Source organism: Bombina bombina, chromosome 1, assembly GCF_027579735.1.
Source record: "Bombina bombina isolate aBomBom1 chromosome 1, aBomBom1.pri, whole genome shotgun sequence".
NCBI classification, from domain to species: domain Eukaryota; kingdom Metazoa; phylum Chordata; class Amphibia; order Anura; family Bombinatoridae; genus Bombina; species Bombina bombina.
Genome location: NC_069499.1, coordinates 865,946,466 through 865,959,850, shown reverse-complemented (window position 1 = coordinate 865,959,850; position 13,385 = coordinate 865,946,466).

Sequence of the window (13,385 nt, the reverse complement as noted above, 5' to 3'; positions counted from 1 at the left end):
TGGACATATATTCCCTTGATATCTTTTTTTGCCCTGATGGCGGCAGCTAACAGCTCAATAGCGAGCACAAAAAGGAGGGGGGACAGAGGGCAACCCTGTCGGGTTCCATTTCTAAGGTCAAAAGGGCGGGAGCAGAATCCCAGACCTCTAACTCTAGCGGTCGGGCTGGAGTAGAGAGCTCCCACTGCTCTGCAGTAGCCTTCAGGAAGGCCTACTACTTTCAGGACTGCCATGAGGTAGTCCCACCTCACCCTGTCAAACGCCTTTTCAGCATCAAATGACAGGGTGAGAAGTGGTCTTTCAGAACTATTAGCCTCTACAAATACGTTCAATAAGTGGCGTGTGCTATCAGTGCCCTGACGATTTATCACAAATCCTACCTGGTCTCTATGGACTACATCCAGGAGCAGCTGACCTAATCTAGTGGCCAATATCTTGGAGAAAATCTTTATATCTAGGTTGATGAGTGATATGGGCCGGTAGCTTTGGCACAATAATGGGTCTTTACCCTCTTTTGGTATAGTCAATATGGAGGCTTCCAAGAATTCTCGAGGCAGGGAGCCGCTCTCAAAGGTTTCAGCAAACAGGCACTGTAGGTATGGAATGAGGACATTAGCGTAAGTTTTGTAAAATAGGGGGTATAACCATCCAGTCCAGGGGCCTTGTGTAGTTTAAATGACCAAATGGTTTCTTTAATTTCAGAGTGGGTTATGGGGCTCGCAAGGTGGTCTGCCGTATCTACATCTAAGCTAGGGAGGTTCAGTGAAAGGCTGTAATGGAGTGCAAGTCTGCTTTAGGGATATGTGGACAGGTATCTAGATTGTCCAGGTCTCTATAGTAGGCCATAAAAGCCTCCTCTATATCTCTAGGGGCTTGGAGGGTTTTGCAAAGATGAGATATCTTTTGGATTTGTGTAGTTTTGGTTCTAGCCCTAAGTTTAGTTGCTAGCAATCTATCTGCCCTGTTTCCCTGATAGTAAAACAGTTTTCTAAATTTGAGTAGAGATTCCTGCACATGGGCCGTCTCCTTGGTCGTAATCTCAGCTCAAAGCTGTCCAATACGGCTAGCCAAAGTAGGGTCAGGGTTTAGTTTATTCTGTAGTTCTAGGGGCCTAAGCTCTCCAAAAAGTTGCGCTAAGGTGGCAACCCTGTCCCGCCTCAACTGCGCCGCTCTTTTTAAGAATGTACCTCTAAGGAAAACCTTCATAGTCACCCACAAGTTAGTGCCCGTCGTTTGTTTGGTGTCATTTAATTTGAAAAAATATCGTAAGTCAGATACTGTCTGTTGAGTCCAAGGGTTTTTAATCAGGTAGTCAGCTAGCCTCCACGAACGCAAGTTACTATCAGGGGGGAGTGGGTTTATGCTGACAATTAGCATGTTGTGATCAGACCACGGGCACACTACAATTCTCGCAGAGCGAGTTTTGTCTAGAGTCCATGAGTCCATAAACATGTAGTCAATATGTGAGTAATAGTTATGTCTCATTATAAGGCTACGGAATCTCTTAGATAAGAGGCAAGCCCCTCTGTCAAGGTCTGGGACTTTACCTGTCTGCCTGTCTAGTGAGGGATCCCAGGCTGCATTAAAATCTCCACTTAGGAGCATGGTTCCCCTCTTAAGCTGGTCCATTCTCTCCAGTAGCTGTCTCAAAAATGGGATCTGATGTGTATTAGGGACAAAGATATTGACTAGGGTGTATAATGTATCATCTAAGTAGCAGACTAGTATCAGATATCTACCTTCCGGATCTTTGTCTATGGAGATGGGGGTATACTTGACGTCCTGTCTTATGAGTATGGCAACACCTCTTTTTTTATTTGTGTAGGAGGCTGTCTCACAGATCGGGTATAGGGTGGATCTGAGTTTATGTGGGGACTAGTCAGTCCAGTGTGTCTCTTGTATGTATGCAATTGTCGATTTATTTATTTTCAAGTACCTTACCAGTAGGCTCCGTTTCATAGGGGTATTAAGTCCTTTTGTGTTTAGGGTAGTTATTGTTAACTCTGCCATGGGTTACCTTCAGAGGGGTTTCGGTGAATGTCTGTTCTTTGAACTTGTTGGGGTAGTGAGGGGAGAGGATAGGTAGAGAAGAAGCAGAAGGAGAGAGAGAAAAAGAGGTAGAAGGAAAAGAAAAACATATCTGCATCGTACAATCATTGTCACAAATTGTATAATTACTAGTGCGTAATAGCACTGCTCAGGGTAGCTCTAGGTGCGCTAACTTTAGAGTCCTAGAACTACACTTGTATAAGCGTTTATTTAAACGCTTATAAATTGGGGGGGTGATAAGGTTTGGGATTTGGATTTTGGAGGGGTCCACAGTTATGGGAGGGCTTTCATAACCTTTATGTATCGTCTTTGGCTAACCTGTATAGACCTCAGAGGGGGTAATTACTGTAGGAAAAAAAGTGAGCCATTATCTAAGGGATGGAATGTTAAGTCAGTTTAGCTAAGGTATTTGAGAGAGGTAAGCATGGTGCTTATATTTAGTTATACTATTCGCTTCACCTCCAGGGTTTAAACATACAGGTGACGTTGGTTCAATACTAGGAAAGTTCTTAACCTAGGATGAGGTAGTGGCTTCTGGCCTGTGAGGTGCAAACCTGTGAGGGGAGGTAAGCATAAATAGTGCAAATATCAACAGTTAACTTCACAATATATATAAAAAAACACAAGTCCCTCATGATCGACCAGATATTCTCCATCAAGTCACGAGTTACTGGTCCAACTGTAAGGCCTCTGAACTGCTGGATTCTATAACTGTATAAGAGGGAATAAGAACACAACATTCATAACTCAGAGTCTTTCGGCTTCCCCAGGGTTTAGGGGGGCATACTGTAAAGGATACTTTGGAGCTACATAGGCCTCTACTTCTAGTCCTGGCTGTTATCGTATTGATTCTCCTGGTTCACAAAAGGTAGCTGGAATATGAAGACTTCATCATCATGGAGGGTTGCGGTGGCTAGTAAGATGCCTTCTAGCTGTCAAAGCAGATCTGTGTGGAGGAGGTTGCCACTCCGGAGCTCCAGCTCTCAGCAGAAGCATCCGCGAAGAGGGTGTTTCTCGGTCTTCTTGGTTCTCTTGGAGAAGACCCCACTTTTGCAAGAGGAGTCGTGCCTCTTCTGGCGTCGAGATCGTGTGCAAGTGGCTGTCTTTTGTTATAAGGAGTCTCACAGGGAAACCCCACTGGTATCTTATGCCCTTAGCTCTCAGAACTTTGGTGTAATCTGCATAAGTTCTTCTCAGATGTTGTTGTTTCTCCTGAATCTATCTTCGAGATCTGCGAGCTTAGCCTCTAGAGAGGAGATTTGGGTAGCCAAGTTCTCGGAATAGGAGAGAAGGTTGGTATGGTCTATTAATAAATCTTCCTGTTTCCTCTCCAGGGCGTCTGTATGTTCTCCTATTGAGGCTATATCCCTCTTAAGGTCTGCATGGGATCTATCAAATTTCTTTGTCATCGAATCGTGGTGCCCCGCTAGCAAGTTTTTAATGGTGTCAATTAAGGACTCGGAGTCCCCCTCAGACTGTCTATTATTATTATTGCGAGTATTGCCTAGTGCAGGTCCCAAGAGGGTCTCGTATGGGGTGTTAGAGTCAGACATATCTTCATCGGAGGGGTCTGGTGGTGCCGCAGCGGCCGGGTGGAAGTGATCTAAGACAGCCTTTTTTTGAGAGTTCTGCACCCTGGATGTCCTCCTCTGGTTCTGAGACATGGTGCAGTTACCATGCTCAGTTTATACTCTGGGTGTTACGGTCCTGGAGTATTTTAATTATGGGGCTGTGATGACCTAAGTGACTGGGATGACCTTAGCAGCTGTGTAAAATGTGATATCAGTTGGCCGAAGGGTTAGCTGTGCATCAGAGGTGAGTTATTAGGCCTCAGTGTGACAATATGGTATAACCTGTGTAGGTCCCTCCATCCAAACCCTCTTATGTTAGGCTGGCATAGTACAGATTCAGGGTCTGTGTTCTAGGCCCACTCTCCTAGGGGCATGTCTCTTATCGACGAAGCTGGGTAGGGGTCTAGGGATATGACCCACCTGTACGGACAGGTGGGAAATGGGGGAGAGCGGGCGAGAAGTTCAGTGTCCAAGCTCCAGTTGCTGATGGGTGTCAGAGTACTATTCCTATGGCAATCAGTGCAGGCTGTTGCTTATAGTATATGCACTCTCAGTGGTGCGAGTTATATGGCTTATAGGGCAACTTTTCCTAGTGGGTAGGATGGTATATTAATTTTATAGCCACAAATAGGTATTCTCTCTTCTTCAAAATCCCAGTGTTCAATATTTAATCTGGGTTCAGAACTCACTAGTCTTTTTTTTTTTTTTTTATTCATTTTTATTATCATTATTTAGCAGCATGGTACAAAAGGATGTCATTGTTGATACAAAAGTTTTAACAGAAACAAAAGAGGGAGAAACCATCAGTCTCCAAAAGAAAGGAGAACGAACTCCCATATAGTAAAATGAAATAGTAGAGCTAGACTGTCCGTGATAAGTCCATTTGAAGACAGTAGCCCCACTCCATATAAATGCATGGTGATTGACAATGACACCAATGTACAAAACATAACTCAAACAACAACAAAACTATGCCAACATTTCTTAATTTAAGATCACTTTGTATATATTCTACACATCTAGTGGTATCCCTTGACTTTGTATTTAACTATCAACCTTTGAGAGAAGTGCTAAGCTAAAGAGGTCATTATTAGAGTATCAGGCAGGGGTGGGACCATGTCAGCTATACCTCTGTAAGATAACACTAGGCCTGTCATTCCTCCTAGGTCACTCCTGTAACTTGTGTAAAGCTCCCCCCTTCTATCCTCAGATCATTTTGGATTTCATCCCAGATGAATTTTAAATCATGGAAGAATTCTAACCTATTAGATTTAAAGAAATCGTATTCTTCCATTCTCAAGGTATCTGTCATGTGAGAGTGCCAGTCCTTTAGGGTCGGGCAGATTTGAGATTTCCAGAGCCTAGCGACTAAGGACCTAGCAGAATTCAATGCCAACTGAATTAGTCGTGTTCTTAATTTACATTTACATTTAGGTAACAGATTCAGTAGGGCCATTCTCGGGTCTAGCTGATAGGAATCCCCCCCGCCCCATTATGACTTGTAGGATATTCTGTATGCCCTGCCAAAAAAGGTGAAATTTAGGGCATGCCCACCATATGTGTGTCATCGTCCCCCTTTCCCCACAACCCCTCCAACAAAGGTCCGACGAGGCAGAGAAAATGCATTTAAGTCTGGTAGGTGTCAAGTACCACCTAGTCAGGAGTTTGTAATTTGTCTCTAAAAATCTAGCTGAGGATGAAGATTTTCTTGTATTATTAAAATTTTTAACCCACTTTGCTTCTGTGATAGTCTTATTCAATTCCCTATGCCAGCTTTCTATATAATCAGGAAGTTTCGAGCTCTTTGCATTAACTAGGAGTCTCTTAGCCCATGATAAGGTGTGATGTGCTGAACTTGTCATAGCGCATGTCTGTTCAAAAGGTGTGAGATTTCTTGTAAGCGACTGTTTGAGAGGGTGGGTATGGAGAAAATGGTGAACTTGGTTATATTTTAGCCACCTAACAAAAACTCCACCTAGGATGTCTGTAAGGTCTAACCTGTTTCTGAGTTTGCCCTCACTGAGTAAATTAAATAGGGGAACCGTGTAACCCATCTCCCAATTATTCAGGTTATTCCTGTCAAACATTACCCCCCTAATAGCTCAGCATTCGGGGAAATTGGGGACATGGGTGATCTGAGTGTTGATATTCCTGGGAATCTCTTTATCAAAGTGTCCCATAATTCGAACACATGGTGTAAAAGTGGGTATGCCTTCAACCATGGGGGTCGATTCTGCCCTGCTATCCAACATAAAGCTCCCGGAGAGGGGGAGTGAAGTATATGTGAATCTATAGGAATCCAAGCCTTAGAGTCCCTATTTCTGTGCCACTCTATGATTCTCTGTAAGCCCGTGGCATGATAATAGGTTTCTATCTTAGGCAGACCCAACCCTCCCTCTCTGGCTGACCTGTACATAGTTGCCTTCTTAACTCTGGCTTTTATGCTACCCCAAACGAAGGAATCTAAAACATGTTGTATCTGAGTAAGGAGGCCCTGTGGTAGGGTGATAGGGACAGCTTGAATCGCGTACAGCAATCTAGGGAGTACATTCATTTTCAAAATTTGGAGTCTACCCCACCATGAAAAGGGACGGTCCTTCCAAGTCTTTAAATCTGTTGATATAGTATTAAGTAGATTAGTGAAGTTAAGCTCCAGGAGGTCTTTCATGTTTGGAGCAAGATACATCCCCAAATATTTGATCGCTTGTGGTTGGTGTTTAAGAGTGCAGGACTGTAACAGGGTCTGAAATTCTTGAGGTGGGAGGGAGATATTTAAGATTTCTGACTTTTGTTCTTCAATCCTGAAATTGGAAAAGTCCCCAAGTTGTTTGAGAACTTTCAGTACCTCAGGGACAGATGTCTGGGGTGATGATAACGTGAACAGGACATCGTCTGCGTATAGCGAGAGTTTACAATCTAAAGGGCCTACTTTAATGCCGGAAACCAGCGGATTATTTCTTATTTTCTGTGCTAAGACTTCCATGCTGATTATGAATAAGATAGGGGAAAGCGGACAACCTTGCCTTGTGCCATTGTGGATAATGAAGGGATAGGACATCATATTATTTACTCTAACCTTTGCTGATGGTGCATGATAAAGGCTCTGAATTCTATGAAGCATACCCTCCCCCAGACCCACCTCCCTAAGTGTAGCAAATAAAAAATCCCAGTTTAGGCGATCAAACGCTTTCTCAGCGTCTGTGGAAATAACCACCATATCCGTGTTTGTATGTTTAGCGTGATCTATTAATTGAAGTGATCTGATGGTGTTATCCCTGGCCTCTCGACCAGGCACAAAGCCAGCCTGATCAGAGTGGATAATCTGTGGGAGTATTCGGTTCAATCTATTAGCCAGTATTTTTGTAAAGATTTTTAAATCAGTGTTCAATAAAGAGATGGGCCTGTAATTACCGGGATGCGTGGGGGGTTTACCTGGTTTGGGAATAACTAAAATCTGGGCTTCTAAGTATTCCGGGGGGAAATGTCCTTCCTTATCTATATACCTATATAAATCTAATAGATGTGGCGCTAAGATATACTTATATGTTTTGTAATATTTGTTTGAAAACCCGTCTGGTCCAGGACTTTTATGTGATGGAAGGTCATTAATAACTTTCAGTATTTCATGTAGTTTGATTGGTTCATCTAAGCTCTCTTTGTCCTCTCTTTGAATCTTACTCAAATCTGCACTTTGAATATAAGTGTCTAAAAATTCTGCTTGCGTTACCCGCTCATTACAGGGGAGATTGTAAAGATTCCCATAGTAGGTCATGAATGATTTAGCTATCAGATTTGAGTCTGACGTTTCCGTGCCGTCGTCTGCTGTTATATTGAGAATGTAGTTGTGTAATGTTTTGCGCTTTAAGGCCCTAGCGAGCAGGGTACCAGATTTGTTACCTCCATGGAAGTATATCTTCCTAAGATATATAGCCTTTACGCATCCCTCCTTATGTAAGTAGTTTTTTAGCTGGGATCGTGATGTGGCTTGCGCCTGCAATAGATCCTGTCTCTGGGGATTACTTTTATGTGAATTTTCGTCAGTTTGTACTTTCTGTAGTAGTGTTTTGTATTGTGCTAGCGAAGAATGCTTTTTAATAGCTTTCTGTTTCAGCAACGACCCCCTGAGAACAGCCTTATGTGCGAACCAAGTCATTGGAGTGTACGTCGTGGAGTTGCAGTTTAGCTGAAAGTACTCTGTCAAAGCTTGCTGGGTTTGTTGTACGACTAGTGGGTCATGTAGCATAGCCTCATCCAGTCTCCAGTGAAACGGGTGTATTGGTACCGAGGGCCAGGTCAGAGTCAACGATATTGAGGAGTGGTCAGACCATGTTATTGGAGAAATATCAGTGTCTGTAACTAATGGCATATTACTATGGTTAATAAACCAATAATCTATGCGTGAGTATGATTTGGCTGGATTAGAATAAAATGAATAGTTGCATGCGGTGGGGTGAAGTGTGCGCCAGGTGTCCAAAAGGGTGAGGCCCCTTAATGTGTTAAGAATTAGATTTCTAGTTTTAGACGTAGTGATACTGCGGCCTTGTGAACAATCTAAAGTTGGGAACAATGCTACATTTAGATCCCCCCCCTAACAGGAGTGTGCCTTTTTTGGATCTCTAGGAGTTTGTTACTGACTGTCATCAAAAAGTGAGCTTGTCCTGTGTTGGGTGCATATACGTTAGCCAGGGTAATTGGTCTATTAAACAACATACCCACTAGTATTATATAGCGACCTTCCCTATCCACCAATTTCTCCAACAGCTGGAAGTGTGTATTTCTATTGAATAATATTCCCACCGGATTCTTTTTCTCTGTGTTAGAGTGAAGGTACAAAGTGGGGAAGTCTCTAGATTTGAATGTAGGTTCTTTGTTGGTGACAAAATGGGTTTCTTGAACAAAAATAATTTTAGCTTTTTCTTTTCTCCCCCAATTAAGCGCTATGGATCTTTTAGTTGGGGAATTTAAGCCCTTACAGTTTTGAGAGATTAGTTTAATTTCCTTAATTTGTGTACCTGCGTCGGTGTTGTGGGATAAAGCTCATTACCTTACGTCGGAGGAGTTGCCCAGTTATGTAGTGTTTATACTCAGCCATCGCAGTGTCAAAGAAAATGGCACCATTGAAGTGTTGGTCCGGCCCACCCCTGCCTGTGGTTAGATAGTGGATTGAAGTAACTCTCTTATACGTGTATACAAAAACATCTCTTAGTCCTGGATCAGAAGTAAGCAATACAAAAGTATCATTATTTCGGCATAAACAACAAAACAATAAACAATACAACCAAACAAGAAACCTAAAAACATTTCATAACAAAAATTCCCTGTAAAACCTTCCCAAGTAATATTGGGGTTCATAGGGGAATTAGCTCAACCGAACAAGGTTGAAAGGCACCTGTGAAGGAGAGAAACAGTGTTAAAGGGGAGAAAAGGGGAGAGAGAAGACCATAGCATAAACAATCTATCTCAGGAGCAAATGAAACATAGCACCAAAGTAAGACCATGATAATAATCATGCTTAAGGCTAATCTCAGGAATGTCTCAAGTATCTTTATCGGCCGGCCAGGCCTTCACTGCCAAAGGAACTGTATAGATAGTTTAAAGATCCTTCAACTCGGGTCTAGATCTGCTGCCCTTTCCGATGTTTTGATGTGTCATCTCTAGATGTTTTCTTTGCCGCTTTCATCCATTGAGGTCTTGGCGGTGCTGAATTTCTTTGTGAGTCAGAAATATCTGAAGGTTTTTTCAGAGACACCCCGAATGCGTAGATTTTCTCTCCTACCCCTGTTGTCGAGGTCTTCTAGCTTGGATTGGAGATATTCAATTTGTGATTCCTGGGTCTCCATTTTCCTGTTGATTAGGTCCATGTTGGATGTATTCTCTTCCTCTAATTCTTCCAAATAGGCTACTCTGCCTCCCAGATCCGCAACTTCTTTCTTTATTTCTGTTAAACCATCTTTCAGCATCTTGCTGACCTTTTGAAAAAAAGAGGAGAGGTCTGCTTTGGTCGGGAGATCCTTAAGGTCAGCTTTAGTTATAGGTGATTCTCTGTCAGGAGGAATTGGATCCTGTTGCTCTTCTTGAGACATTTGTGAATTATCATCTTCCTCCACAGTTGGAGAGTGAATAGCTTTAAAGAATGTGTTCATCTTTGAACTAGAAGTAGCATGTGGCTTTGTACCCTTGTCCACCCTGGGGACTCTCCTGGATGCCATAGTGTGATGCAGATAAACAGTAGCTATACCAGGTTATAGAGAGAGGTGTGGAGTTTAGTCAAGGCATATATATAGTATGATGTTGCAGACTTTAAATTGCAATGAGATGAATGCAAAAAAACACAGAAAAAAACAAAAAACGATTCAGGTAATAATCCCCTATCAAATGACAGTCTCTGTGTTTATAAGCAGATTCTTCCTGTTGCTGAGATTATCTATGCTGTGCTTCAAATGGGGTTTCTGATACAGTCATGCAGGAGCCCAGTAAGTGTGCTTATTAAGGTGCTAAATGCAGCAAACACCAAGCCTTTTAACACATCAGTTAGGGTTTCTATACACCAATCTTTGATCTTCTGTAGCTAAACAGGATTGTAAGGGCCTGAGGCTGTAAATTTAGGCAGGGCCTTAATAGCTACAGGGTTTCCCTGGCATTTCAGCAGGGGCCCATTTTTAAAAGGCTTTTATTTCAGCTTTTTATCCCTTAAACATATGTTCATGCCCTCTGTCTACCTGTAAATGACCTCTGCTGGCTCTTCTGCCCCTCTGATGGCTGCTCTGATCATTAGATAGTCCAGTTAGTTGTGATGTTAAGAATAGCTGGTATGGGGTTTCCAATCAAAACAACAGGGGTGCATCATGATAGAAGGCTCTAACTTAGTCAAAACAGCTCCTTTCTGCATAAAAAATATGTAATCTTGTTCCCCATTCTCTCCCCTTACTTCTCACTTGGTTCTGTCAGTCCAAACATGTCTGGACCAGCGATAATCTCCCTCAATGCCAGGTCAAATGTGGAGCTTCAGCAGGAAACATCCATGTCAGTTCATGGCTAGCTCTGCCTCTAGAACTCACTAGTCTTTTAATGGCCTCTAGAAGTAAATCAGTCTGTGGAAAAGGGTGAGGTATATGTGGAGCCAGGCCTCTTAGGGATTCAGGCAGGGTGTAATACCCCAGGGGGGGTGTCGAGTGAGAGATAGATCTGAGTCGTTTCCCTTAGTTTTTGCAGCACTTAGTGGGCCTCCCTGTGGATATATTTTGGCACCTCACTGCAATCTAAGAGGCTGCATTAGGAGAGTATACTCTTAATGAGAGGTTAGGGTACAGTAGGGCTCTACCTTCAATAGCTAGATAATTGTCTCTTGTCTTCCCTGCAGGGCTCCTATTATATAGTCTGATCAGTGTATTTGGGCCTGTAGTACTATGCCAGTGGTGACTGGTTTATTAGGCCCAGATTAGCCCCGTTATTGTCTCACCTTCTCTTCTGTATTGCCCATTGTTGAACTTCGTTCCTTGTCTAGTGGTGAGGGTCAGGTATAGTGCCCTCTCTGGTCTAGGGATCCGTTGTTCCCAGAATATAGTCCCCCTTGCTTTCAGGGTCTTACCAGTGCTTACTTCTGGAGAGATGGGGCCAGGATGGCGGCTGTTCGCGCCACTCCGCTGGCGCTGATGTTCCACGGCCTTTCCCCCTTCACTCGAGTAGCGGCTGCAGATAGCTCCAGGAGAGCCCTCCTGCAGGTGTGGCTGTTAGTACTCGGGACCAGCAGATGGCTAAGGTCCGTCTCAGTGGGAGATTAGGCTTTCTTGATCCTTTGTGAGATCAATGTCCATAAGTGTGCTTGTGTAAGGGGGCCACCTCCTGCTCCAGTCTCAGAACTTGCTCACACTGCAACTGTTGGTGCTCCGGAGCGGAGCCCCGACCCTCCGGAGTTATTAGTAAGCACTAGCTCTGTCTGTTCTGCTGTGTGCTGCTGCGCCTGTCCTGTGAAGGTTAGATCTGTGGCTGAGACCGGCAGTCAGTTAAAGTCAGCACTGTTCGGCTCCAATGTTGAAACCGCCGATGTGTTATCTTAAGAGTATCCCCTTATGGATGTGTATCATATAGGGTTATAGTATTGAGCTTTCCCCAAGCCCAGAGAGGAAATTCAGTCTCTTTTCACTTTTTTCCTTGTGGAGCTCTCTTCCCGTGCTGCCACTTAGCTTGGCGGTTAACTCCGCCCCCCGTGGTTTTTTTTTTTAGATTAGGACTTTTTATTTTTTTTAATGGGCTCATAGAGCTGATTGCCCTTTTAAGGACAATGCCCATACAAATGCCCCTTTAGGAGAAATGGGTAGATTAGTTTTTTATAGTTAGGTCTTTTTCATTTTGGGGGTTGGATGGGTGGGGGGTTGTACTGTTAATGGGGACTTAGTATTTTTGTCAAGTTAAAGAGCTTTTAGTTGAAATAATTTTTATTGAGTACAATTCACAATGAGAAGCAAAAGAGCAATAAGAAACATTTCAGATAGCTGTCCCATGATAATCCACCCCTACATTGGTTAGCATAGGTTAGTAGTCTATTCGTGGTCTTGTAAAGTCCCATATGCAGAGTAGAATCCTGTTGGTTCATCTGATTGTAACTCTTTTTCCAAGTCCTTTTTTTAAACATCCATAACATTTTCCAAAAAAAGCCCCTCATATAAGTATAGAATAAATGGATAAAAAGAAAACAAAAAACAATAAAAAAACAATGTAGATTGCTGTGTTCACAAACCCCCAATCCCAATTTATGCAATAACTCAATTTTCTCTTTCCCTTTGATTTTACATATACTGTTAGAATCCTGTACCTAGTAGTTATCGTCGTTGACCCCCTCCATTATCCAGTAAAACCAGACCTTGCCAAAAGCATCCATGGTATTCTGTAAATGAGCAGCTGTCTCGTACATTGCATATATATTCTGTATTTTGAGAATAATCTCTGACCAATCTGGGACCCCTGTCTTCCAATATCTGGCGATGGTAGTCCTAACAATAGTGAATATAATCCTAAGAAATGTATTAATATGCGTATTGTAAGACTTGTTTCTGATATTCAGTAGAGCCTGAGGGGCCGAGACCATTACCTGATCTCCCAACAATCTAGACAAGAGATCTGACACCCGTTTCCATATCACCTTAACCCTAGGGCAGTCCCACCACATATGCATGTATGTTCCTTTAACTTTACAACCCCTATAACAAGCATTTGAACTTCCTGCCACCGAGTGTACTGTCCTTTCAGGGGTCAGATACCATCAAAACACTGATTTAATGCTGTTTTCCCTCAAATCTGCGCTCAATAATCCTCTGCTAGCCTCACTTGTTAATGAATCCCATTCCTCCTCTGAGATGTCTATCTCTAGATCTGTCCCCTACCTGCTGACAATAGGTGGTTTGCTCTTGATTTTAGATGACTGGATGGCCAGTTACATGCTAGAAATTGCTTGTTTGGGTCTAGTCCCTGCGCTACACTGCTTCTCCAGTGTTGTGACCTGACTCTTAATTCCCTTTTGAGTATAAGCCCGGACAGCAGATAATATCTGTAAATATAGGAACCAATGCAATGAAAATGGGTGTATCCTCTCTTGTAATTGGGTAAATGTGAGTGGGGAAGTCAGCTACCCTATATAATCCCTTATTTTCCCATTTGTCAAGGAGACTATGGCTGTCTTTCGGAAGTATATATTTTAACGGTCGTATACAAGAGTGTTCCAGGATCAATCTGTCTACAACTGTGGATTTATTCCACTGCTGGAATGTG